Source organism: Parus major, chromosome 6, assembly GCF_001522545.3.
Source record: "Parus major isolate Abel chromosome 6, Parus_major1.1, whole genome shotgun sequence".
In the NCBI taxonomy this organism is placed as follows: domain Eukaryota; kingdom Metazoa; phylum Chordata; class Aves; order Passeriformes; family Paridae; genus Parus; species Parus major.
This window is the reverse complement of record NC_031775.1, coordinates 11,629,379-11,657,170: the sequence shown is the minus strand read 5'-3', so window position 1 is coordinate 11,657,170 and position 27,792 is coordinate 11,629,379. Positions and strand designations below refer to the sequence as shown.

General features: G+C 39.8%; 1 protein-coding gene across 2 annotated transcripts in view; it reads right to left on the bottom strand.

Moving 5' to 3' along the window:
• The window catches only part of SORBS1 (sorbin and SH3 domain containing 1), a 160,970-nt gene extending 147,193 nt beyond the window's left edge, over positions 1-13,777 (bottom strand). For both annotated transcript variants that reach the window (XM_033515627.1, XM_033515629.1), the window contains exon 1: positions 13,704-13,777. The gene's annotated coding sequence lies outside the window, so the exon portion shown is untranslated. The remainder of the gene's footprint in view (positions 1-13,703) is intronic.
• Positions 13,778-27,792: the final 14,015 nt, after the last annotated feature.

The window sequence follows — 27,792 nt, the reverse complement described above, 5'->3', positions numbered from 1 at the left end:
CCTTTCTTATCTAAAACAGGAAAAAAACCCCGTAATAAATCACAAGCGCACTTTTTATCTCACATAGATTACTTAATGATAGCTTGCAGAAGTCCCCAGAAAAACATTAAATATTTCATACATTTAGTGCATCCTAAATATCAGGGGGTTATAGAAATTAACAACCCTCTGGTAGTGGACAACCATCTAGCGCACAGCTAGCTACTCTGCAGGTATATAACACACACAATTTTTAGATCCAAAATTATATTTTCTTACTAAAGTGGCAGAAGGGGAAGTTGTACTGAGATTTACATAATAAACAGAACTGATTTGGATTAAGAAAAATAAAATCTAAGAAGGATTTTTAAGATAAAGGCAGAAAAACAGTTGCTCATAAGAGTCCAGCTGAGAGGAGTTCATGTGCTGAATATCTTCTTCCTTTAGCTAACTGTATTTGTTTTCTGTTTCCTTGTGCTCCTTTGTGCTTCCAGCTTTCCTAATTTGGACATCCAAAACTTAAGCAAGGACTAATCATGTAGGTGCTTTCTATAGTAAATGAAGTTGGATAACTAATGGTTCAGTAACTAGAGAAGGCTACGATGAAATAAGAAAGCCGCACAATTGATCATTCTGCTGTTCCTTACCCATGCCCTCTTATTCTGGCTGGGTCAGCACAGAGCATAAGGGTCTCCTGGTCCACACTCGGGAGCTCAAGGCTCAAGAGCCCAACACACAGCAGGGAGACTGGCCACCTTATTTTTATAGCTGCAGTGAACTTTGTGCACAGTCCCTCTTTCACCATAAGCCCTCATCTGTGACATGTGCTAGGCCAGCTGTCACAACAAAAGCTAATTCTTCCACGTTCATGTCCCTGATTGATATGGATTTGGCCTTTATGAAAAAAAAAGAAAAAAAGAGCTAGATGCAAAATGATGGACCCAAATACCCTCTAAGTCACTGGCTGGTCAACCTTAATAATGTTAACAAAAAAGGAGTAAACTTACATAAGTATTTTAAGAGGCCTTGAACATGTGATTCACACTCACAGATGTGAATACGGTGGAATACTGAGTGAATTCAGCATCATGCAGTCTGAAATTCAAGCAACAGTGGTTCTTCTGTAGGAACCATCAGGGACCCTGGGAAGACCCATGGCACTTGTTAACTTTACCTTCACATATGAAGTGAGTGTCTGAGGTATAGAATGGTTGGGGAAAGTGACAATCCTATTTTAGTTATTTTAATGCTGGGGTATACAGTGAATGGAACTGTGTGATTAGTGATTGAATAGCTGCTCCTCTATTACATGATCCTTCTGGCTCAGTCTCCCTGCGCTATCACTGTTGTGTGAGCATAAACAACAGTCTTCTACTCTTGATCATACCAGGACACTTTCTACTTATGTTCTCTGTTGCATACAACTAAAAAAGAAATTTTTCTCACCCACACTCATTAGGTTAGGCTCCAAATACTCGAGCTATGCTTTTTCTCACCTCTGGCATTAGGTTAGGCTCCAAATACTCGAGCTATGCTTTGGGTTCAGGTTGCGGCATCAGCACTGTATCCAGCTGGGTTACAATGCAGCTCCTCAAGTCTGTGTGTCTTATAGCACGCAGTACACACAGAACTGCTGAACGGAAACAGAACACCTCAGTGGGAAATTACAGCTTTTACAGGAACATATGGTCCACAACCACTCCGTGTCTAGAAAAGTGTTTATCTCAACATTTCATAGAGGGCAAAGCAAAATAGGAAGATAACATACACTGCTTCTGAAAATCTTGTCACTAGCAGATTTGCACAAAGCACCGACCAAACAAAAGGAAATGTAGAAAGCTCCAGCACTTAGAGTGGAAGCTCATGAAAGGGAAGGTAATTAAATCAACTCCAGCAATGACTTTTTTCCCCCAAAGATAGTGTCTCACAGTTCTATTGCACTTTCCACTCACAGTGACTCAAAAGTCACTCCCATAGACCACATATGATGAAAGTTCCCGTACTCACTACAGGGAGCACAGATGCTTCTGGGGTAGAATACAACAGATGCTTAAAACTGTGACTCTGGCATATCCACAATTAGTGGATGTTTCCAGAGTTAATGGCTCTCTACATTTACAAAACGCCATGTAAAGACAGCCACATCTCTTGCTCACATCAAAACAATTACTTGCTGTGGATGGTACCACAATCAGTATGCACCTAGCAGGGACTGCCTTGAACTGAGCCATCAGCATTGCTTTCCACAGAATTTATGTTTTCATGTAAGTTCACTTATTAGATGTGGGCAGAATATCCCTCTACTGTCCCAAAATCATCTTGGACATTAGCACAAATAAACCAGGGTTCCTACTGTACAGTAGAAGGCTACCCTAACTGGGCTGGATCCTTCGGCCACATCAGAGAGGACAGAGTGGAAGCATAAAAGAACATTGTGTAATTTACATGTCACCCTGCACTATATCAGTAACAGAGCTGGAAATAGAAACCTCCCCTCTTAGACACCACATCAAGAGGCGTGACAGGTGCTTCAGAGAGCCCTGTTCCAAAGCATGTGTCAGCTAGAACGTGGGCATAACATCGCAGGGAGGCAAGGATGGGTGCTGAGACAGGCTCAGTTAAGCTTGCTGTTTGTTGAACACTTTCCACTGTATCTACCCTGTATTCAGTCACCAGCTTGCAGAAGGTGAATTTTTATCACCTGTACCTATGCATGTATGTGATGACAGGAGGACGTAACATGACACTGACTCGATTCTAATAGAGCCTTAATAATGAAAAGCAGTGATCCCAATGCTCTTTATTGAAGCAAAATGGTCTTCATTTCAATGGTAGCCTTTCCAAATACAAAACTAGTTGCATTCTCAGACTTGGCCTTAGTTTATTAAGCCATTAGAAACAGAATTAATTAATTAAATCTGAATTATACAGGACAGACCATGGCTTGGCAGAATGCCATGTAAAACAGACTTTTCAGAGGATTAAGCTCTGTCTGAGGAGCTAACTGTCAACCAAAGGCTAGTTCAGTATGGAGTCACCCAAGACAAGATCTGTGATACCCAGCATCTCAAGTAGCAAGGATTTCTCGTCACTCAGTGCTAAGAGGCACAGACTTTGGGTTGTCCTTGTACTCAGGACTCACAAATTAATTCTGTTGCCAGGTGACTGAATTCTTACTGTAGCTGATGTGCCAGAGAAGCAACATAATATTTTTGAATGTCATGTGTCTATATACAATTATTATGGTTGTTTTTTTTTTTTAATTCAACAGTAGATTTCACTTCACCAAATTGACTTATATGAGTGCATAATATGGATGGGATTCAATTGCTGAGCACTGAGCTAGTATCCACTAACAATGATTTTGCTTTAGCTTGTGTAGCAGGGAATGTACTAGAGCACATGGGTCTTAAAGCCTGCAATCAGCCTGAAATTCCTATAGACTTCTCCAGTCTTCAGAAAGGTGGAAGACCTTGCGGTCATTGTGATGTTACTGTACTGAAAAATACTAGCAGAGGCATAAAACTTATGATAGGCATGAAATCATTCATCATAAAATTTTAGTTTTCCTGTAAAAGAAATGAAACTATCTGTGAAATATCTATCATGTATCTTACCCAAAGGCTTGTAAACTTTCATAACAGAACAAGGAGATATCATGAACTAGTCACAGGATTTCACAGGGCTGACCTACAAGCCTTTATAAATACCAGACTATGTAAATTGGATTATATTGTTTTTAAAAACAAAAAACAAATAACAAAAAACACAACACAGTATTTCATCTAAAAAGGCAGCAAGACATTGTTTGAGAAAAAGGAAGAGAAATGTCACATTCAATAAAAAGAAAACTTACACAGCTCCAGTGACAACAAGAAGTAAATTAAAATGCTCATTTAAACACATTATGATTGGGAAATTTTCTGTGTTGGAAGAGAGAGATAGAGATGCCCACATTGTCTTTTCTTACTGGACTGTCAGCTGGTAGTATCTGTGGCACTCTCCAGAGCTCCTCTATCAACTCTCTTTGAGGAATCTATACAAGCCACAGGGAGCACCGAACCACCCATGACTGGACCTTCCCCTTGGGCTGACCTCTGGAAATTGCAAACATCTTTTCTTCACAACAGGCAATTTCTGCAGTGGTGGACAGAATCACAGGCTAAACAATGTGGTGTTCAAGAGGTGTTTTTGTCATCTGTCATTTTTGTCAACAGTGGTATGGCTATACCATCTACTGAGCCTCAAATGTTGCTCAAAGGCAACTACCATGCCACTGCAGCATTTCCAGAGTCTCTCTCACTCTGTTAATTCCAGACCAACGCACTGAAATTTAAAAATCAAAAGGGAGAAATTATTTAACATCCTATCCTGACAACTCAGCCCAAAATTCTTACGGATGAATGTAGCTGATTGAAGGCAATGAGATTGTTTCATCAAGTCCAATAAGTTTGGATCAGATGTTAAATCCCTTGCAGTGGTAAAGGCTAGAACACAACTAACAGTTACAGCTTGATGAAGCATGAGTCACAAAATACCACAGCTCACACAGTGTCTGGGCCCTAGTGAGCGCAGTATCAGCAGCAGAACATTTGTTCAGATCAACACAATGAGCACATGCCTGACATGATGGTTTTCACTGGGCACAAATAACGCACATCTGAGCGCGCTCATAGCTTGTTTGTTCTAGTAAAAAACAATGCAAGACAGCAAGAAGGAACAAAAGTGAAGGCTGTGAGATGGCAAAGGGTTGTTGTTGTTGTTGTTTTGTTCTCTTTTTAATGAGGCCTCACAACATAGCAGGTGATTCTCCAGATGCTGTCTCCCAATCTTACAAATGCACATATTAGGACTCTGTAAATCCCCCATCCTGAAGGGAGAAGCTGAAGGAGATGAGGTGAGATACTGTGGTACTTTTACTCCTGCAGTAAACTGATTGCAAAACAAGAGACTTGGATTCTTTTTAATCAAAATTCCACCCAAAGAGAATCAGCCACACAAAATACGAGCATTGAGAAAAAAGACTTATTGGCAGGAGTGCCATGAGTTAAAGCCAGCTGTAGGGAGAAGGAGCACCTCTGCCTCATTCATTTCCTGCACTGAACAGAGTGATTTTATGTGGAACATCTGACTGCTCTAAGCCTATCCCACTTTCCGCCCTTCAGAGCTAAGTAACGCTATTCCCTTCTGTCCCTCCATGGCTGCTAACCCAAGGATCCCCACCTAGTTTACCTGCTTGACAAACCCTTTCTCTTGGAGTTCTTACTGTTTGGTTTTAGTACCCATACAGATACCAACTAGTGTTTTTTATAAAAGATCACAACAATCATGTAAAGATATATCACATCTCTCAGCTAATTAGAAATAAAACATGAGTGACATGATTTAAGTCTAATAATTACTTGTTCAACACCATAAACACAAAGACTGTCAAATGGCTAGTCATTTACCCTATTCATATTCATTTGTTATACAATGGGGTGCAGTGACCCAGAAATTGTAATAGGAAATGGTCTTTGAGAGCTTTGTTTCCCTTTTTTAAGTATAAATAACTTTAAAGAAAACAAGCACAGTCTTGTGATTAAAACATAGATATTTTTAGAGCAGTGTTCTGGAGACAACGTAGCAAACTAAAGCAATAAATACATATTTTAAGAACATTTTCATTAAAAGCTCACTGTTAGTAAGTGATTAGGATCAAAGATTGAAGGTCTGTTCTGTCACGAGTATGTCATACATCCAGTAAGACAGCAATCTCTCTTGTGAAGCCATTGTGAAGTTTCTTTTCTTTCCAAGCACTTTCAGGCATTTTTTAATGGATAATATATCTCACAATTGAATAAGCAGTGTATTACTTATGAAAGTCCTTACAAAGGAAGTCTCACAAAACTATGTGAACTGCTAGGAAAGAGAGATTGGAATGTCAGTGAGGTTTTTTCTGCTACCTCATATCTGTCTGAGGCAGAAAAGAACTCACTACCAAATATGCAAACTCCCCAGTAATACCAGATCACAGACCAAAGCCAAACTACTAAGGAAAGGAAAATGTGGAGCCCTCCAGGCCCCATCTCATTCCTCATCCAAGAGTCCATGTCAACAGCACTATGCCCCACTGCCTTTACATCCTTCTCCCAGTCCTCCCTTTCCCAGTCTTTTCACTTCCTTAGTCCAAAAGCACTCTGGGTTGATGCTGTCTCTGGTGTATTTGCACAAGCCTGTTCTTATGAGGACTTTGATCTTAGCTGGTGCCAGCGCTCTCTGAATCCAATCAGTAAAACAGAAAAAAAGGTCCAGAACAGTAATACATTGTTTGTGTGCACATATGTGTACCGCCATACATCTAACTAAGCACCACCTTTAGGAGAACCACAACACAATTTGTACAGGTCTTTGAAACATCTAGATGTTAGAAATAGCAAGTAAAATATTTTCTTGCCTTTCTCAAGACATTAAATTCAAATCCAAGTGTCTTCAGTGTCTGAGGAAATGTGATTTCCAGATTTGGAGTCTCTGATTCTATGATTTTTTGTACTCTTATACAGCTGGCCTTAAAGACTCACAACTCGCAGATATGCTAAGAGATGGTGCCTAATAACATGGCAAGGTAGGACACAAACCAAGTGTTCTTCACGGCTGTGTATCCATCCCAGTCTTACAACAGTACTGTTGCTTGGCACATCCTACCTTCTAAAAGGCAAACTTTCTGCCACATGGATTTGCATTTATTGTACATTCCTATATCAGCTTACATGAGGGGAGCATACATCTGCTGGACATATGAGTTCTCAAAAAAGAAACAGTTATTCGGTTACTTACCCAACTAAAAGATTTGGAGAGGTATAGGACAGAGAGAAGAAACTGAAGCAAAGATACAGTGAGGAAATTAATATTTACACAACCTTCAAACTTGTTAATCTTTTATAGGAATTGATATAAATTCTTAGCACATATTGTAGTAAGGTTTTCCTCTGATAGTGTAATCTCTTTGAAGAAAAGTATCAATAGATAAAAAAAATTAAAACATGTAAAATATTTAGTGGGTTATTTTAATAATTAATCAGCCTTTTAAAAGCTTTCAGTCTAGTTGTACTGACAGCACAAACAGACTTTCAAAACAAGAAACAAAACTAAGTATCTAGTCACCTATTAAAATGTGTAATAAGAATACTATTTCTAGTTCTTCAAATGTCACACTGCATCAAGAGAAACTGTGATACCTAATGATTTTTTTTCTGGAAGCTGCAACTCTTGGGGCATATATAGCTTTTAATTGCACCCCCAACATGTTTATGTATGTGATATATTCTTTTCCAGTTTGGCAGACTTGTTCTCAACAGGTTTATGAGAAGATATCTTCTTGAAACATATTATACTGGCACAGGGCAGTGAGCAGAAATTCATTGCAATGTTTTTTGCAACAAAAGACTTGACTGACAATTCTAAGTTGATACATTGAATACCATGTGCCATATATCTCTCTCACTACATGAAGGAGGAAACTTCACACAAAGATCTTCTTTAAGTCTTCTGAAGACAGAGATTGTATCCTCACAACTGTGTGGAGCACTGAATTCATTTACTTCTGGAAGGAACCTCAGGATGAGCATTCAGTGGCTCTGCTGGTATTCCCAGAGAAAACAGACACAGCACTGTGAGGAGACTCTCCACAGTACAGCCTCTAGTCAAGTATTCTACCTTTGCAGTGACAATTTCAGATGGGCAAGATGAGGTGGGAATCATCTGAAAATAGTCCACAGTCTCACAATATCTGCTGCAAGGACTCATGGCCTTTTTAGGCAGCCTCAACTCACACACTTAGTTCAGACTTTTTGCTAGGAACAGTATGAAGTCAGACCCCAGGTGCCAGTGCGTTAGCCAGCATCTAGGACCTGGGTCATCCTCCAAGGCAAAACGTAGACACCAACAGGTCACATTTATCTCCCTGGGGTCTTCTCCCCTGCCAAACACTGGCTTGTCTGCCTCCTGTCATGATCATACAAAACTCAATTTGAAGTTAAGCAAAAGACTGCCAACCACACTTTAATATCCAACAAGTGTCTGCAGAGCTCAGTGCTGTATGACTGGCAACACTCTCAATACAGCTTATAATTTGTGACTTGCTTCTCCCCAAAACAGAAGAATGGTTTTCCATGAGGATTCAAGGTACTTCACATGCAAATAAATTTCAGCCAAGTTTTCAGGAAAATAACTGTGTGTAAAACCAACACTTCATTCCATAAAATTCTACAAAATTGGCCAACAGAAGGAAGTTACAAGTACCACCACTGCAAAGACATGTCTTACTTGAACAAAGAGTTTTTCCCAGTATTTAAAGAACTCAGAGCACATCACAAGAGAATAGATAGAGTAGGAAACAGACCTAGTTTAATCCTGTACTCTTTCTCGCATAAGTAACACCAATGACAAAAGAATAAATACCTATAAATTCACCTAGACTGTTTTTGTAATGATATCTTTATCTACCATGAATGAACGTACAAATTTCAGAAGAATTGATATGAGTATTTTTAAGACAACACCACCTATAACTCCAGATTATGTCAAACACGATTCTGTGCGGATGCAGGGCTCATTGCTTTTTCTTAGCTCTTCTAAACTGTGGGCTTGATCTAATTGAGGGCTAACACTACCTCACATGTCATTACTGCTATTGATGTAGCTGGACAAAAGTCTAAGTACACCGTCCCTAAAACTGGCCTTTCTCTCTTAGGGCCTCACACAACTAATTCACCCTGCCTAACTCAAAAAAAACCATGCCTGTGATTATAAAAAGGCATTTGACTGCAAGGACCACTAGACTTGGCTTTCCTGGCATCACTGGTGTGTCTCTTGTAATGGCAACACTGGAGACTGGTCACAAACTCACAAAGCTTATAATAACAATTCATCAGCTACTACTTCTGACTCTTAAATTATAGGATAAATACAGACATAGAAAAAAAGGAAAATGAACTCATATTCTGGTATCAATCTCCTTTCTAACTGTCATCTTCATTCTAACTATGTTCTGCTCTAAGAAAAAATCATTTCTGTTCCTTATGTGAATGAGGGTTGCAGTGTTTATTCAAGACCAGAATAGCCTTCTTACATCAATATTGTTATTATATACAAATAATTGATTCTTTGAAAGACCATTATAGCTACAAATCAATTCTGTAGACAAACTACATTTTCCTGCATGCTGCCATTTCCTTTTTACCCATTTTGATGGAGGCATTGAAAACCCGCAGCTGTTACAGTACCAAATACTCTTCTCTTAGTTCTCAGTGTAAGAGGAAGTAGAATTATTTCAGAAGTTTTCCTAGCAAAGAATAATTTTAGCAACAGTTTGCTTTCTAAGATAAGGTCATTCACTTCAAAGTTTTTATTGTTTATGAAGAGGGCAAACATCAATAAACTGTTACAAGACTGGCCATGGATATAAAAGATAAATTTTTTTAGAAATTGCTCTACCTCTCCACATCTCATTTCCTTCAACTGGAAAGTGATTGCAGAGTTGCCTGCTATGCTGGCATTTGTAGATAAGAAACAGATTTAGTGCTACACTCTCATTCTGTGGTTAGACAGACTTAACAGAGGATATGGCACAAACTTGCCCAAAAATCAATCCAGATCATCTCCTCTTACTCTGAATAGGTAAGAAACCCAAATATCCAGACTTACACTGCACACATTAGATAGATGTCAAGATGTAAAGGAAGCGAGAAAGTGTAAAATACCAACTGACATACGGGCATTCACACGCCCAAATTCCAATACCAAGTGTCTGATCTGAGAAGTGTCTGATCACAAACCAGTTTTTCTACCTCATTATTCTCATCTAATACTATTTGTTTTCCTAAACACATTCCAAAGAACAGCAATGATGCAAAGAACAGTTATGATGCAAGAATACAAAATTACTTAATCATGCTTCATTATATCTTAGTGAAACCATGAAAAAGGATATACAGAAGTGCTATTTCTTCCAGTATTGTAATAGTATTTCTCTCTGTGATGGCATGTAGTGTCTCTTTTAGCAACCTTAATGAGAGTGAGGCATGACTGTATCTAGTTGGCAGAGCTATCACGAAGTGTCTGACCACCACTGCCCAAGCAGTTTGGCATGGATCAATTTTCATGCAGAAAGAATTCAGAAGTGCTGACGAACCCAAGCACGTATGGCATCAGTATGACACCTTCTTTGAAAGACACCTACAGTAGCACATTTGCCTTTACTGTCATGCTTGGGTAAGCACTCTCTTGGCTGAGTGTGAAGACATGACAGCATCACTTCCCAAAACCTCTCCTCTAACTGATCCAAATACTGAGTCCAAAACCTGCTTATACTGTGACAAGCAGAAGGGTCACAACGCAGTCTGCAAAGGAGCAGAGGCTGAAATCATGCTAAAGTCTAAGGTCAGGTTCATAAAGCCCTATTTAGATATACAGATGAAGTGTCAGTCACCCAAGGAAAGGGAAAAAGTGAAGGAAAGCATCTGGGTATCCAGCATTGTTGCAAACCCAAGCTTTTATGTTCTTACTTCAGAGATCCTAAGCAGCTAGTAAAAGCCCTGGCATAGTCTTTTACACAACAAGAGCAAAGACTAAAACAACCTACCCATGACTGAGAACTTCAAAGGCCTGAAGTAAAAACAATTTTCAAAGAACACTGAACTTTATCCATGCTGCCAGAGCATTTCCCAATGCTGAATAAATCCAAATCAAATATTTCACCAAAAAGAAAAAAAAAGCTTCTCAGCTGAAAACTTGTTTGTTCTTAAAGGCACAGCTGTTTCCATAATCCTATAGGTAGCCTCTGCTCTGATATAAATTACACCTAAGCAATGAAAGTGCTGACCCTGTCTTAACTTGCACCACAAACAACACACACAGTACAACCTAATTCCTTAATGCTCATTCACATATATAGCACCACAGCAGATAATGGGATTATGGGAGAGATTGAAGACTTCAGGATCAGACCAATAGAACTTCTGTGGCTCATTGCAAAACACTATGCAGAAAGAGAAAATATCATGATTGTAAACCCTCTTAGGAGATATATTATACATATATACATATATATATATATATATAAAAAAAATAGTTTTTGCTTAAAGGAAACAGAACCAGCAAGGACACTGTTTTGATTTCCCCATCTGCACTGCACTGCCATAAGACCAAAAGGGGCATTTAGCAAAGTCAAGGTACAAAAAATAACACCAAAGACACATAGAGGAATACTGTTCATAGAGAACGAACCAGTGTAGTTCTCTACTGCAGAATACCATTGAGACAAAGCATTCTGTAGTAGGTTCATCAATTAATTAGCACACTGTATACAGTAACACATCAGTATATGTAAATTCTGTGAACATCTGCTGCCATGTCATAATAGTGACCTGAGTGCATGCACACATACACTACATACTACATACACAGAGCTCATTCTTCAAAATAAGACATGTAATTTTCACAAAGGTTTAACATTCCTGGTTTTCCCCCAGATTCAGCCTTTGCAGAAACAGCAAACTTGTAATCCAACATTTGCAGAGTGCTTCCTAGTTTCTCTGAGTTCTCCTTTCCCCCTACTCCAAATATTTTCCCTCCCCTACAAACAGAAAACACAAGAAGAGACCTGTTTATCACATGACCTTCCTTTGGAGGAATCCTTACATTTATACTCTTTGAATCACTTATGTATCAAAGAAAAAGGAAGCTGCTAATAATATTCACATGTAGCACATAATTCTTACCTTCCTGACTTTTAGATGAGCCTCCTGGGCATGTGAAATTTATTAGGCATTGTTTCTTCCTTTCTTCTTAGGTGGGAGCTTGTGTGTGTTTCTATGTCTGTTTACAAAATATCTGATATATTCCAAAAAAGGCACACGTGCTGTGCTTTAACTCTAAAAATATCACTATTTATATCACGACTTTATAGATCACTATGAATCTACACTGGTTTTACAGAACAGGATTATCTTTTAAAATAACTATTCCTATTTAAAGATAATAAGTATACCTACTGAACAAGAAAAGGGGAGTGCAAAAGAAAAATAAATGGGATTCATTAGGGAAACCAATGTGATACATACATGTTTTTGGTATGTCTATCCATGTAGCAGAACCAATGTGGTGCAGCCTTTAGAAGCCAAGAGAAATCAATTGGCTAGTAACCTCGTGCACCCCTTGCCTTGCCGGGTGTCTTAGAGAGAGAATCATTTGGGACAGATGTGTTTTTATGACAGAGTATCAAGACATACAGGAGAGAACAATCTTCAAGTGGCATAATCCATAAAAATTAAATACAAATATACCAAATATTTACCCAAAGCAGCAGCAGTAGTAGCAATACCATGCAGAATATAAAAGCAACAACTACAAGTAAGGAAACACTGATCTTTGGGCAGAAGAGTGAAGAAAAGATTCCACTTCGAACAAACCGCACTGTCAACCATCTGGGTTCCACTCAGATGCCCTTGATTTGGGGGCTCCTTTACTGAACCCATACATAAAGGAGTAACAACCACAGCACTCAGACGAGCACAGAGCACCTACTGGTTAAAAATCAAACAAGGGTAACAGCAGGAGCCCAGGCAGTTTTGCTGAAATGAGATCTGCACAGCAGGGCAGGCATGGCTTTTCTTCATTACCCTAATAGCCTAATAAATAAATAAGGAATAGTTGTGTCCATGGCAATCACGCTGCTGATTTTTTTCTCCTTCCTTTCCAAGACACCTCAGGAGCGAGGTAGCCATACCCCAGCTTCAGAATCTCATCTGTAAATAAAAAACTGAGAGCTAAATGAAGCCCCTTCTATGACAGGATTTGACTAAAACTACTGCGTATTCTCAGACATTTAAACCACCTACCAATCATCAGGCCCTGGTGATACCTGAAACTGCTGCCAATTATTTTTCACTCCTGAATTCCTTATGCACTGCTTGCAAAAGGTATTTACACCTCTGCAGAGAAGCACACAAAATACAAATCTTCAGAAACAATAGAGTAAGACTAACCAGTAGCCTCCTTTCCACTTAAAGACACAACGGTTTCATACCCTGCCATTCCCAGCTTCTGTTTTATCCAAACTACAGCAAGCGTTGGCTTCCTAAAGTACAGTATTCTCAGCATGTCGCACGCAGGGCAGCATCCATGCGCCGCTGACTTGGTAATTGCATTATCTGCAGCCGCTGATGAATGAACAGCCGTAATGCATACATCCTGGCTTTAGCTCTCTCGGGACAAGCAGACACACACTCCCCACACCAGATTCACTCAGTTTGCTGAGTCCGAAGGTATACAGAAAATGCCCCTGTGCGTTCCCTCTCATTTTAAAAGCAATGTTGCAATCTGCTCCTCCTTCCCCCTGATAGAAATACAGCACTTCTATTTACAAGCACCAGAAGCTCATTCCCAAACCTACTTCTCTGCATCTGCAACCTATTCTACCTGCAAATAATAAGGCTTGAATAAAGGCTCGCAAAAATCGTGGTGTGACACCGGCACCGTCTCTGGATACTAGGAAAAACAGAGAGGCGCTAATATCCCACAGCATAATGGCCCTTTAAAGAGCGACTAGTCCTTATGGGTATAAATAATCTCAAGAATAAAATGGAGCCAAGGCGATTTCCAACGCAGACGGAGGGCAATGATCAGCTGCCACATCTGCGAAAGCCCCGGCCGGCCCGCAAAGTTACCCGCGCAGAGGAGCTTACCTCGGAGCGGCACGGCAGCCTCCGTGCCCGCCCGGACGGGACGCCGCAGCCGCGCCGAGCCCAGCCGCCCGCGCCGCCGCGGCTCCCCGGCAGGCGGCGGCCGCGATGGGCGCCGCCCCCCGCCCGCCCGCCCGGCGGCAGCGGCGAGAGCCACCCGCTCGGCGCCGGCACGGAGCGAGCCCCTGCCGGGGAGCAGGAGGAAGGAGGGCCTGCGCTTCCCAGTCGGGAAAGCGAGCGCGAGCCGAAGCGGAGGCAGGCGGGAGCAGCGCGGAGGCCGCCGAGCTGGCAGCCCGGGAACGGGGGGCGCGGCGGCCCCTGCCCGACCTGTTGCGCCTATCGGTCGCTGTTGGTGCCTGGGGGGTGAAATTGGCTGAGGACTGAGCGCTGGGGAAGCCGTGCACCGGTGCGGGTGGGGACACGGCTGAACAAGGGGCTTTCAATGCAGCCATCGGTGTCTCGATAGTGTGTAACACAAGTCACCGAAGAACGGGGAAGAGACGAAGGGGGAAGAGGACTCTGGTAAATCACTAAATGCTCCATCTGAGGGAAAAGAAGATCAAATAGAGGGGAAGGGAAAAATCCTGTCTCATTCACAAATCAATCCATTTTCACTGGATTAATACTACTGTTTTGGTTTAATTTATGCTTAGGGCACAACTCCCAGATCAGTTTGCGTACTCCACAAAAGTGGCGGAAAGGCGGTCCAGACTCAAGAGCCTACAGACAAAACACGTGAAGGTACCAATCCACAGATTGTGCTGCCTCTGTGTAATGGAGAAACACCATGGACACACAGGGAATTTCATCCTTCTCAGGCTAACATGGCACATCATGTGGACTCTTTTTAATATTCAGAGTTTATCACTCTGTTTTCTTTTTCACCTTCAAAGCTCCTGTTGACTTTAATATACTGACACCCATAAGAATGTGGTTTGTCTTTACTTGAATACTATGCATGAATCAAAAAATCACCAAACAATTCAAACCAAATGCCAAAATAAATAAATTACATCTCAAACTGTAAATTTGTTTGAAAACAAGATCAAACATGTTTTGTTTTCAGTGGCCAGAAGACACAAAAGAAGTTTAACCCCAAACTTTGTTCCCTCTAAAAGCACACTAACCTCTCAAGGGCAGCTGGAGTAATCGCCTTCATTTCAGAGAGATGAATAAATACAAAAGGCAGGCTTGCTGCCTTCCAGATGGGGACAGGAAGTTTGCAGTGATGATCCCCAGCAGCCCTCTGCTTCTTGAAATCCCCAGGAGAGAGGAACGTGACCATCATCTCAGAGCAGAATGGACAGCCGGGAAATCTCAAATCTGAAATCCAGCTAGGGCAGAAAATAGATGTCTGTTTCTTTCTCATCTGATGGAAAGAAGGGTGATAAATTTTGTGGCATCCTGCCAAAGCCATTGAACCCACTTAGGCACAAAACCTCATATTATCCAGGCTTAATCGCATAAAGAAGAAAAGAGTATTGACATTTTATTCACTGGTATTCCCACCTCTAAAAAAAAAATTAAAATCATAAGAATAGCCATATTTAAGAATAATTGAAAGCAAGGCCTGGGATTGGCCTAATAGCAGAAATGCTCATTTTAATTTAGAAACTTACTGAAGTGCCAAATGTGTGCAAGTCTACATGTACATCTCCATGCAAAAGAGGCAGAAGCCAGGAGCATTGTAGGTAGATAGTTAAACATTGTAACCTTATTCTCCCCTGGTCTGTTCAGGGTCTGCAAGCATTGTTTGTCTGTCTCTGCACCTGAAACAGTGCTTCTGAAAACCAGTTCAAGTACCTTTAATCAGACTGGGGACTTGCTGGTTCATCTCTGAACCCAGGAATGTCAATCCACAAATCTAGAAGAGCTATTCTGTTTCAGGTTTTTATGTGGGGAAGGCAAATAGCTGCTTAGGTTCATTCATCAGGCAGATCCACCAGCAGCACAAAGTAAACCTGGTTTTGCCTCTCTAATGAATTAGAATGCATTCTCAGTGCAAGTTCTGGACTGTATTTTTCATCTGCACTGTTGAAATACCACTCCTGCTATCCTTAGATTATACAATTGCTTATGGACACTGTAGAACAGTAAAAATGAGTTGACAATATCACAAGGAATGTACAAATATAGGTATTTTCCGCTGGCAAGAGAGGAGTCTGTTAAAACCTCAGCACTGGCATGGCCACCACACTCGTCCCACCCACAGCAGCAGGCAATTGCAAGTCTCCATTTGCATGGAGAAATTATGATTTTAAGTGAAAGCCCTCTTGCATACATGACACAATTTTCAAAAGCTGTTAACTTCCCTGAAAATTCACCTATGTAAGAGCACATATTTTTCAAAATATGCTCAAACGCCAAGCCCCATGTAGCTGATGCAGATAAAAACCCTTCAAACCTTACTTGGGCTATCTGTGAGAAACCAGCATTTCCTCTGAAACAGGAGAGAGCTTTGTACCTCACTGCTGTCAGCAGGTGTCTTTACAGCTGCCCATCTGCTATACACTTTGTAAATAACAAACATTTGTCTCCTGAAATGCCCCATCTTCCTGCTTCTCTCTGAAGCAGGAAGTCTGTCTTCCTGCTTGTGTCCAGGCTGTATTAAAGCAAAGCATGTAATGGACTGTTATCTTACTAGCAGCCAACTAATAACAGCAGTCAGCCTAAGATGACACGTGAACATGAGAGCTTAAAGTGTGTAGTAGGGCAATGGTTTCATTAGGAAGTTTTCTCAGCCCTTCTTGCAAAGAGCTATGTTAGCAGAGGGAGAAAATCTTTCATCACAAAGTTACTGCTTTGAATCCAATGCAGAGATATCTCAGGCTGCATGAATGAATATTCCCTACTGCTTCTGCATCCTCAGCAAACTGCCCCAGAGCAAGCTTATTTTTCTCTTGAGGAGTGTCTCTCAGGGACAAGTACCAGGAGGAAATTAACAGTGCTGATACTTCAGGTAGAGGCCCATAAGAGCAACCAACAGCCTTCACAGTAACATCAATTGACAGACAAGTCTCTCTTTAAGGGGTTTGTCCTGTGTGCACACACAAAGACTGCATTACGCTTACAACTCTGAGACATGACCCAGGTGCATTGGAATTTTAATGCTAATCTAAGTAAAACACTAAGTAAATCTAATCTAAGTAAAATCACTGAAACAAGATAAATGTAATGGCTAAATAATTGGTATGAAAAAACATAGATAAATGGATTATGGGGCAACACAGACAAAAAGCACTCAAACATATATCAGAAGCCTTCTTAGTAGGAGGACTTTGGCTACACTGCACATTTGCTCTCCACTCCCATCCCTTCCCATGCAAATGTTGATCTGTGAGGTTGAAAGACAAGTGACTCTTCATTAGACAGGGAGTATGCTGGTCCCAGGAGCTGTGATACCTCTCGTGATTTTTTTCTGTGCTCCCGCAAACTACATAACTTTTTAGATTCTTTGTGACAAACATTCACAGGTAATAAGTACATAAATACTCCTCACTGAACTTTGTGGGACTTCTCATCATCATCTTGGCTGATGATGAGAATTTATCTCATTGACTATGAAATTCCTAAATTCTGCCTCTAGATTATGTTAAAGGAGGCATATATTTAGTGCCAGAATGGCAATCCCCTACCTGAGGTGACACAGGAACTGGATGGGACAGCTTCTTAGCAGCCTGCTGGCAGTGATGTGAGAAGAAAAATCCCTGCTTGGCTCAAACCCAGATAAACTTTTCACAGTATTAAAGCAACACCAGCTTTTCATTTATAAAATAGAGAAGTCGTTAAAATAAAATCTGTGACATCACTGATCCCAATCCTGCAATTTCCATAGCCACAGCCTGAACAAAAGTGCTTATCCAAGAAGATCAAGTGTGCCTCAGGTCAGTCTCCCAGCGTCTCTGACTCAATGCAGGTGTACTGACTTCAGGCCCCTTCTTTGGGCTTCCCACCATTCTTCATCACACCATTTAAACCAGACAAAAAGTCATGCTGATTCTATGAAGGCATCCAGACAGACCAACTGCAACATTTTCCAAAGGCAAAATCATAGAGTGTAGTGAAAGGGAAATTGTATTGACCTTTTGCATTGCTAACAAGGGATTTGCAAGCACACAGGCTATGTTTGTTCAACCAGAGTTGAAAAGAAAAACAGAATCATATGAAACATCCCTCTAATCCATGAACCCAGTGAACAGGATGGCCCTAGCTATTGTGTCAGGACATACAGCTTGGGGTCCTTAATCCTTCAAATTATTGGCATGGTGCACTTGTTCTGTGACAGCTCTTTCAGATCTTTTCCCATCTCTATTGTTTTGTTTTCTGCTTGAGTAAATAGTAGGACGAAAGTGAGACACATTTGTTTCTGCTGTCATCTGTCAGAATGAGTGGTCTGGAACTTCACCTCCCTGCTTTTTCTGTCAGCATTGTATCTTGACTATTGCAGGTGAGTTACCATAAAGGAAAGTCCCCTCCCATTTAGTCTTGTATGAAAAGTGCAGAGTGAAAATGATAGCACAAAGTACAAAGCTGTCAAGGATGAGGGTCAAAAATAGTGATAAGAAATTAAAAACAAGATTCCACCTTATTTACATCACAGACCACCATTCATATCCATGGTGGGCAAATGCAAAGTGAACAAATTGCCTCCGATTTACAGGAGAAAACTGAGGCAGAGAATGGCAATCTGATCATGATCACCCCACAAATCAGTGCAATATTAGAGATCTCAGGCCTTCTTAGTCCTAATTTCATCATCTATCCACTAGGCAGCACTGCCTTGTTTTTGCATCAAAATTATTACAAATTATTAAACCAGGATTATGGTGATTTATACCAACTTGTCACAGACAAACAAGGGAAGCAGAGAAACTACAGTGTGGAATGGCTCAGCCACGAGGTGATCTTGAACAGCTCAGCAATTTTGTGTCATGGTTTACAACCTTGGTTGTGGTAAAGGCTGCCGACCCCCACCTGGTATGAGAGGGGTCAGGACAGCACTGTTTTCTGGAAATCCTTTAGAAAAAAAGATTTTAACTCAGTGACCAGTCTTCATTTGTCTTCAAAAGACTCTGTGTTACTTTTAAACTAGACAGTCCTTCTACCTTCAATCTTTATAATTTAAATGGAATCATTGTAAGAAACCATGATTATTGTTGGTGTTGATAGTAGAAAGGGAAGAAGAACAGCATTCTGTTTGTGCCTGCACTAGAGCCTCACTGGAGAGACAGGACAAAGGTAACCTTGGCATCTGCTGTTATGTTCCAAATCTCAGGAGAAATGAGGACTCTGAATGCTGGTTTAACACTTCTCTTGCTGGGAACAATGCAATAGGAACAAGCAGATTCTGCAAACAAACACAGTGTTTTTCTGAGCAGAGATACAGTTTGACTTTTCTTTCCCTGCCTTCCACCACAGCCTATTCCTTCACTCTGTCTGGTAGACAGGGTAGTATAGAGGAGTATGTTTAGATTAAATCATTCAGAGACCTGGCTCTGTTTCCAGCTTTGTCAACTACTGCATGCAGCCTCGTACAAAACACTTGTCCACTCTCTTTGCATTGCTTCTATTTCCAGCCCTTTCAATTCAAGTAGTAGCTGCCACACTTACCAGTGTCCACATACATGTTCTTTGTCCCTAACACAGAAAGTCAAGGAAGTTTTGAATTGTCTAAGTCTACTACAGACCATATGTGCAAGAAATTCATGCTTCCTCAAAGGGAATGCCTTGCTGTTCAGTTGTGACAGGGTGTGTGGGCATATGTTTCTGTTTAGCCTAATTAATCATTAAATTATTTCAATAACCAATTCTTCTTTGGCAGGCTATGCAGGTTAATTCACATCTGTTAGTACATACATGCACATATACACATGTTCACACAGAAAACACACAGCCATCTTTGCTAGTTAAACATAGATCACAATTTCAACAGGGAACATTGTGCTCTCTAGCAAGGTAAAGGTAATGCTTAGAATAAGATTTTCCATAAAAATATAAATAATTTCTGAACCTGAAATGATTTCCATAAATGCATTATAATGCTACTTTCACTTTTTGTTGTGATTAGTAGTAGGGACATCAGTAAACAACAACTTTAAAAGGGTATAGACAGAGTCCAAGCACATTTCAGATTTTGGTTTGAACAATTTTCAATTTATGTTTACTTTCGTTGATAAATTCTCATCTCTAATCTTAGGGACATCCCATCCTAAAAAGGGATCAGATCTGACAGAGGGAACAAGAAGCTTCAGCAGTAGGGAGAATTCTCCCTTCTATCTCTACAGATAGAAAAATACCTTTATTTAGCTGGAAAGAGAAACATAACCCACAAAATGCATAAAGTGTGCCAGGTCTCAAAAGTAAATGGTGAGGAAAATGCTAAGCAATCACTAAGAGTGTGCAACATCCACAACTAGCTGTAACAATATACTCAACAGATTGGGTGCCTTTTCTGTAATCCCACTTTTCAGGATTTGCTATTATTTCCACCTTAAAAGAGCAGAAATAGTCCCTGTCTCAGGACTTTTTCATCCCTTCCATTCATGAAACAATTGAGTGGGCTCTTCTGCCCATTCTTGCCCCATCCACCCTGGAAAGGGGGAGTGTTGAAATTTAAAAGAAATTAAAAACCTGCAGGAGAAGGTGAGCTGTGTAGTTGGGGACAGATTTTAAAAGTCAAATTGCTGAAACAGTGTAGGGTTAGAGACAGATTTAACAGTTTACATAGACAAATGGGAGAGCAAAAGTACAGGTAATGATTGCTTTTTTTCCTTCATGTAGAACTACTTAAAACTGATTGCTTTGGATAAAATAACAATACATCTTCCTTAGCCTAATTTTTAATTTATAAAGCAAATTGAACTGAGTAGCTCTGGAAAAGTTCTGAAATTCCTTCTTTGCATTACTTTCTTCCTGTTTATACACAAAAGATAAATAGATAGCACAACCTGGAGATGTGCTAAATCTAAAATTACCTGGAAACAGGGAACAAGGAGCTTAGGGGACATAGGAACATAAAGCAAAAGAACCTAAGCTTGTAATACTTTAGACCAAAGCCCATTATGAAATCTCTGACCTGTGGATTCTTACCTAGCACCACTGGAAGTTAAGTTTATTTCTCAGTATTTTCACTTGTAAAACTGAAGTCTTGAAAGCAATTTAGGAGAAGAGCAAAACAATTATTCTCTGCTGGGATTTAATTTGCTTTCTGTCTTTATTCTGTCAGCCATGAGGGAATTTTTATCTAACCCACAGCAAGCCTAAAACTTTTGCAATGTGAAGGATCTGAGCACAGCAACATTAAAGAGAAACAAACATAAACAAAACCAGGAAAAGAATTGATTTTTTTAAAAAAATGTAGATTCCTTCATCTCTCCAGCATGAAGAAGATTTAAGTTTGTAGAGAATGTTAGATATAAGTTCTGACCTCTCTTGCATAAAAAATAATAGTAAATAATGGTAAGCCTAACACCCAGATTTTGAAATAATAACAGTCATCATAATCTTCATTGCCATTAAAGGCTTGGAGGGAATTTTGGAACTATTATTAAACTAATATTCCCAGTTTGGCCAGTGCACAGACAGATTTTTTTTTCCAAATCTTTTTTTTTTTTTGTCAACAAATTAAGTAATATGATATACAATCCCCCTCTTAGCCTTAAAATTTAAGCTAAAATAATCTGGAAGGCTTCACTCAATAACCCAACTCAGAACATCCTCTAGGTGACCTGTTTAAAGCTGCAGAGTTGTTCTCTATTCACAAACTCCCCAAAATCTCACTTCCCACCAGTGTAGTCTCTTATCCTAATGGGTGGGCATTTTACACAAAACCTGTATAATGCCAGAGACAGAGTAAAGTCGTATGTCCCAGGTATTTGTCCTTTGACCAATCTACTTGCAGCTGAGAATATATTAGCTCCTGCTGAGTCCCAGCCTGGACTGGGTAACCTGCTTTCAGTACCAGTTTAGTTCTTGGCCTCAGTATCCTTCATGGCAAATTCAAGCATAATCCCTTGTTGTCCCCTGTCTCTTTCAAATACCAAAACTACCGATGTAATCCACACTCTGAAAAACCTAATTTTCTAGTTTTCTGAGTAGCCACCATCCCACTGTGGTAAATTAAGTGCTGTGCACAAACTTTAGACATGGACCTGCTTCCCAATAACCAATCTACCAAGAAGCTTAAGCAAGATACCAGTATTAAAGTCTTAGGACAGTCCTGCTGTGCTGCCCCTTTGACACAATGTTTAATTTTAATAAACGACCAAAAAGAAAAACTGATGACAGTATTGTTTTAAAAGTTATCACAACTAGTCAACCAAAACCCTTGAGTCCTCACATTTGTGTTTTGCTACATAGTCTATGTCTGCCTCAGTCTGAGGGTTAAAATTGATGAGGGAGAAGTAAGCTGTATATACAGAATCCCTAAGGTTCTGAAGTGTTACATAATAACAAGTCATTTGTAGAATCTGTTTAAAATAAACATACAAATTACATAGAATTACTGAAAGACATACCCTGAGTCACACAGCTTTTGCTGTCACTTGTCTGCTGAATAAACTACTCTGCTCTGGGAATGTCAGTGTTTTATGTTGAAAACACAAAATATCACATATATATGTGACATATAGGCATACAGAAACACTGCTTTTAATTTGGGATAACCTTAAATGTCCAAGCAAAGTGCCAAGTTTCCTCTGTAGCTTTCAATGCAGTTTCAGATAGAAAGCAAAGCTCAATTATTTTTGAGACTCTGAAAATTAAATGACAAACACCAGGCTGTGAATCCAGGACAGAAGTCCTGCTGTTATGACTCCCATCTGAGGTCCTCTACACCACACATTCCCATTACAGGACACTGGCTGCAAGATGTAATTATTTCTCTTAACACAAATTAAGGAATCTGTCGTTTCCTACCCACGAATTACCCTGAAAACTCCCTTCATTATCTCCAAGCCATTAAAAGAGTCATAGTTTTATTTTGTCATTGCAGCACTTCTATTAGGTGTGAAACTAGTCCTTTCCTCTGGGATGGCATAGTATTTTAGGAAACCTATCTGTACACAAGCCTTTGTCTGAGAACGTTTATCAATAGAAACCATATCTATAACAAATCAATAAACATTTAAAATGGGTAACATGGTTCAGCTGAAGAAGGGAGATAAGAGCTTCCACCTAAGGATTATCAATGTTAAACCTCATAGCATTAAATAGAAACACAGGTTGTGATTACTGGGGTATTTACAATGCTGTCTTCATGCTTATACTGGTTAGAGACCATTTCTAAGAAATAAGCACTTTGCTTATTTAGCTTGTACCTTGCTTGACTGACCCTGATGGGGTGGACAAAGGAAAAGAGACTGAGTATCATTTGTCACACACACTTCAGAGTGATGAGAGGATAACAACAGTGGGGAACTCCAGGGCAAAGCCTGGGAGTACTGATTTAGATACTGAACTGCAATGATGAATCTCCTGTCCCAGCTCAGTCTGACTGCCATTATTACCCAGAAGCTTGGGGACAGATTTTCATCCTCAGCATGCTAACTAAGGGAATATATGCAAGTGTAACAGGCCTTAAAACTATCAGTCATACATCTTGACCTTAATAAATAAATTTGGATATTGCATCAAGACCATTCCAGCTTTATTGGCTGTAGCAACCATTTTAAGGACATTGCCACATGCCATTTTATCACACTGCATACAAGAAGAGAAAATGTCTGTGTTTTTCTTCCAACAAGAACTTCACTGTAATTGATTTAAGGACCCATTTTGATAGTCAGAAAAAATCACAGTCCAAGGTATGTACATGTATAATCCTGCCAGGTACATTATTGTTTGAAAACCCATGTATTTATGTACATACATATGTATATTCTCATTCCCATGCCTCACAATGGATTAGGTGAAAATCTCTGTATTTTGTAGCATCATCATCTGGTGATGCTTGAAGCTGCACAGCTTAAAGAAATTGCTCTGCCTTCCAGTGGGCATTAATTTGCCTAAATGTTAGCTGCCATTTCTCTATTACTTCATTGCAACTTGAGTCTGTAAAAGGTGCTTGGTGGCTATAGAAAATTAACTGCATACAGTAGAGCAAGATTATTAATAGCTTTCTGATACTTCAAAATAATAGAGACACACATCCCTTCATGAGCTGGGTACATCAGAGGAGTCATCCCATACCTCTGTACTCCATGCAAACACATGTATCCCTCTGCATCCCATTTAAATACAGTCTGTGTCAGGACAACAGTGCAATAAGGACTATTGCAGCAGGGCCAGAAATATGATTTATATGGTTTGCAGGAAATGTCAGATGTTAATTTGAATACCCTTTTCATATAAACAAATTACTAGACTAGATGGTAATGATTTAGAAGAAGAACTATTGCCAGTGACTGAAATCATGATGCTTTGGGTTTTATGAGATAAATCTTCAAAAGTTCATAGAAGAAATTGCCATGCAACAGCATCACCTTGACAAAAGAAATGGTGATCCGATGTCTACTGTCAAGACCAACCTTCAGCCTCAAGGTACAACTGCTATCATTGTTGCCAACATTTTTGATGGAGCAATGTTTATTAACATGTTGAAATCTGATGCTAGCAACAACCCACTTAATGATTATGCTCTGAAAAGTTTTGCCATACCTTTGAGCCAGAGAAGCAGGCCTGTAGGCTAAGCTGTTTGTGCTGACAAAAGTCTCAAGTCTCAGATGAGAAGCAGGAAAAGAAAGGGAACCAAAAGGTTTTCCAAACCTCTAACACCAAGCCAACAAAAGCTCTGGGGAAACACATAACAGGAGTTATATGCTGAACAAGGCCCTGATGGGTTTATGCACATGGTGTTGGCAGCCGAGTTTCCTTCACTCACAGAACTTGAATAGATTGAGAGGACACAGAGAAAATCCCTCCAAAAGTAAGTATATGACAATACTGAATTGCATTGCTCTAGGGCCCTAATGGGACATGAAAAGCATATGCTGAAATAGGGAAGATTTTATTGAGTTTTTATTCATTTTATGCTGCCCACTTCTTTAATTTTCTTTTCCTATAATTTCTAAATGCTTATAAAGTTGTATTTATTCCTAAAACACAGCAATATGTAGGAAGTACACATATACCAGCCTGAGTTACTATTAGGAAAGAGAAAGAACAGTCAACTTATCATTATTTAGCAAAAAATGCACTGGTGACACACGACACAACTCTAGAATTTTTATAGACACTTATTCCACTGCAATTCATTGCTTTAGCTTCCAGGAATCTTTAGACAGGAATATGAGCATATAAAACCCAAAAAGTAACTGGGATGTGTTAATAAGACAAGTGGTACTGAGACATCAGGACTCAGATTTCAGGCAAACCACCATCTGCAGCAGGGAAAGGTCTAGCAGAAATTAGCAGAAATTACTAGGTGACATTCTAAAACTGTTGAAATCTTCAGGCTTCATCATGAACTCAAGAACTTTTCATAAGTTCTGAGTTATTTTTCTTTATTGTGCTTAGGCAGAGTAATCATAGTAGAGCCTATAAAGATCCAGTGTCACTTCAAATCTTGCTAAGCCCTTAGTCTCACTGACACTCATCAACAGTAGGCTCTACTCCCTAATTATAATAAATTATTGCTGTGTGAAAAATTATTTCCTTTATAGCTACATCAGCATGCTTCTCTGCATCTTATTGTTGTTGCTCCACCTTTTCTGCAGCAGCCAGACACATACCTTAAGGAACCACGGAATTAAGCAACTTGGATGTTGGAACCAGCTGAACAGCTCAAAGCAACTACACGTCCTGGAATGTGCAAATAGATTTATATCTCCTATATTAAGCATATTTTATTTAATGAACAATAGAACAAATCTCTCTGTCTTGTGAATTCCAATTTAACTCATGATCTTAACCTCAAATTGGACACATATTAAAACAAATTCCTTGGGATGTATTATCAACAGAAATCTGACCTAATTGCCCTTTAAAATAAGCCCCATGTAATCAGTTTCTATGCAAAAACAGAAATCAGTGTTTCCTCTCCCTCTGTCTCCGGCTGCAAAAAGCTGGTCCATATTAAATTAATGTGTGCCTTTGACTTCTCAGGCTTTGGAGCTTGTGTCTGTGTGTGGTCTGTTCTCTCTGTAGGGTATGACCAGCAACTCATGTGCATCTTCTACATTTGTTCAACAGCCATGAGTGGCCCAGAGAATCTCTGCAAAGAGGGGCTCATATGGCAACGATTAATGGGGGCTGAAAAGTAAATAAATAAGTTGTGGGGGGGACTTTGAAAGTGGCACAGAACGGAGGAGAACAAAGCATCCCTTGAGTTTGATAATGAATTCATAACCAACTGTAAGAGCAAATGAAGAGATAGTGCCTGCACCTAGAAGCAAGAGAAAACAAATTAGGTGGACACATTATGAACCAGGATTTATAACACAATAAAAATGAAGAATGTCATATCTGGAAAGATCATAATGAAAGCACCAGCTTCCTGGCAGTTCTGAAACAGGCAGCAGGGCTACTGGACTATTAGAGATAGCTTCAAACAGCAGATGATATAAATCAAGGGGAGAGCAAGAAAAATGGTATCTTTTATATTAACCTAGGGAGTTCTGTGTTGTTACTTTGCAGATTGCACCTTTCATCTGTAAATACCTACAAATTGTATGTGAAATACATGTATGAGAACACAGAGCTGCACACAGAAATAGCTGCTGTGATATGAATGTCACAGTTGACAAGATACATGAGATTCAGGCTTACTTTTGTGTTGGTACTTGTGTATCAGCCTTTTCTCCAGGATCAGGCTAGAAGGATCTGAAGTTTCTCAAAATGCCAGCAGCCTTGTAAGGCAAATATGGGACAAAATAATACAATAGCCCAGGCCAAACACTGGAGATCAGGTGTCTTCAAGTTTTCTTGACCATGATCTTTTTCTTCCTGCCATGCTCCTTTTTCATTTCTTGGCAGATATAATTTTTATCTGTGCATATGAAAGGGGGAAAAGATGAGATTTCATACCTGCTGGATTAAGTTGCCATGCTGCTAATAGTGCAATGCAGCCCAGCCCTGTGGTACTACCATCATACACAACCTCCTCAAGTTTAGAGAAAAAAAACAGTATCTTAAAAATACTCTAAAAAAACCCACTGAATGCTGCTGGCCTGTCTCTAAGCTTCCTTAAAACAGAAGGAAATATTTTTGAAATACTTCTTCTATGCAGATCAGACTATCATCTATGTTTGACCAGACCAAGTACAAAATACTGGGTAATTTCCACCTGATTCCACAATTTTCTCTATCATGGGGGCACAAGGCACCATTCAGATACCCATCCAATGCTCTGATGAGTCTCAGGAGAGATGGAATCATAAACCTCTTTGAAGCAGGCTGCCTTCTTAGGGAGCAAAACTTCAACAAACCTGAAACAAGCAAGCAAGCTTTCACATAACTTGGGGTTTTGTGGTTTTTCTGCTAAAAATCTCTCTATGGCAATGTCTATGAGTAATATATATTACAGTAAGGTTCTCAGTACATCACAGCCTACACCACCATCTCTGCTACTGGCTGTCATAAGAAGGATGAGGCTATCCAGTTCCAGGATTTGAGCCATTCAATTTGAGTTTGTGTATTTCATCCACCATGTGCAGCTTCCCTAATGCTTAGCTGAGAAGGAGACTGTCATTCGTCTGACCATGTGCATTGATCAATTCAGATAGGGAAGAATATAAAAGTCAAAGGAAACGGTCAAAGTAAGAGCTGTTTTCTATGTTTTTTTCCTATTAACATTTTCAATTAGCTATATGTTTTTACATTTTTGGTTCCTTTGGCTAAATCTGAATATGATACCACAGAAATAATATCTTAATGCATAGGATAATGAATAGAAGAGCATACTACATACTTGTGTAAGTATATTCTCAGGTCACTTCTAGGCTGATAAAACACTCATATGCTGCTCTTTGATTCTGTGACATGAGCAGAGCTCCTTTACTGAATTATGATATTGCATTAATTCATTCCAAGTCCAGCTGCTAGGCAGCACTGCTACAGTTCCATTTGGATATCATGAGCTTTGCACATGTAATAA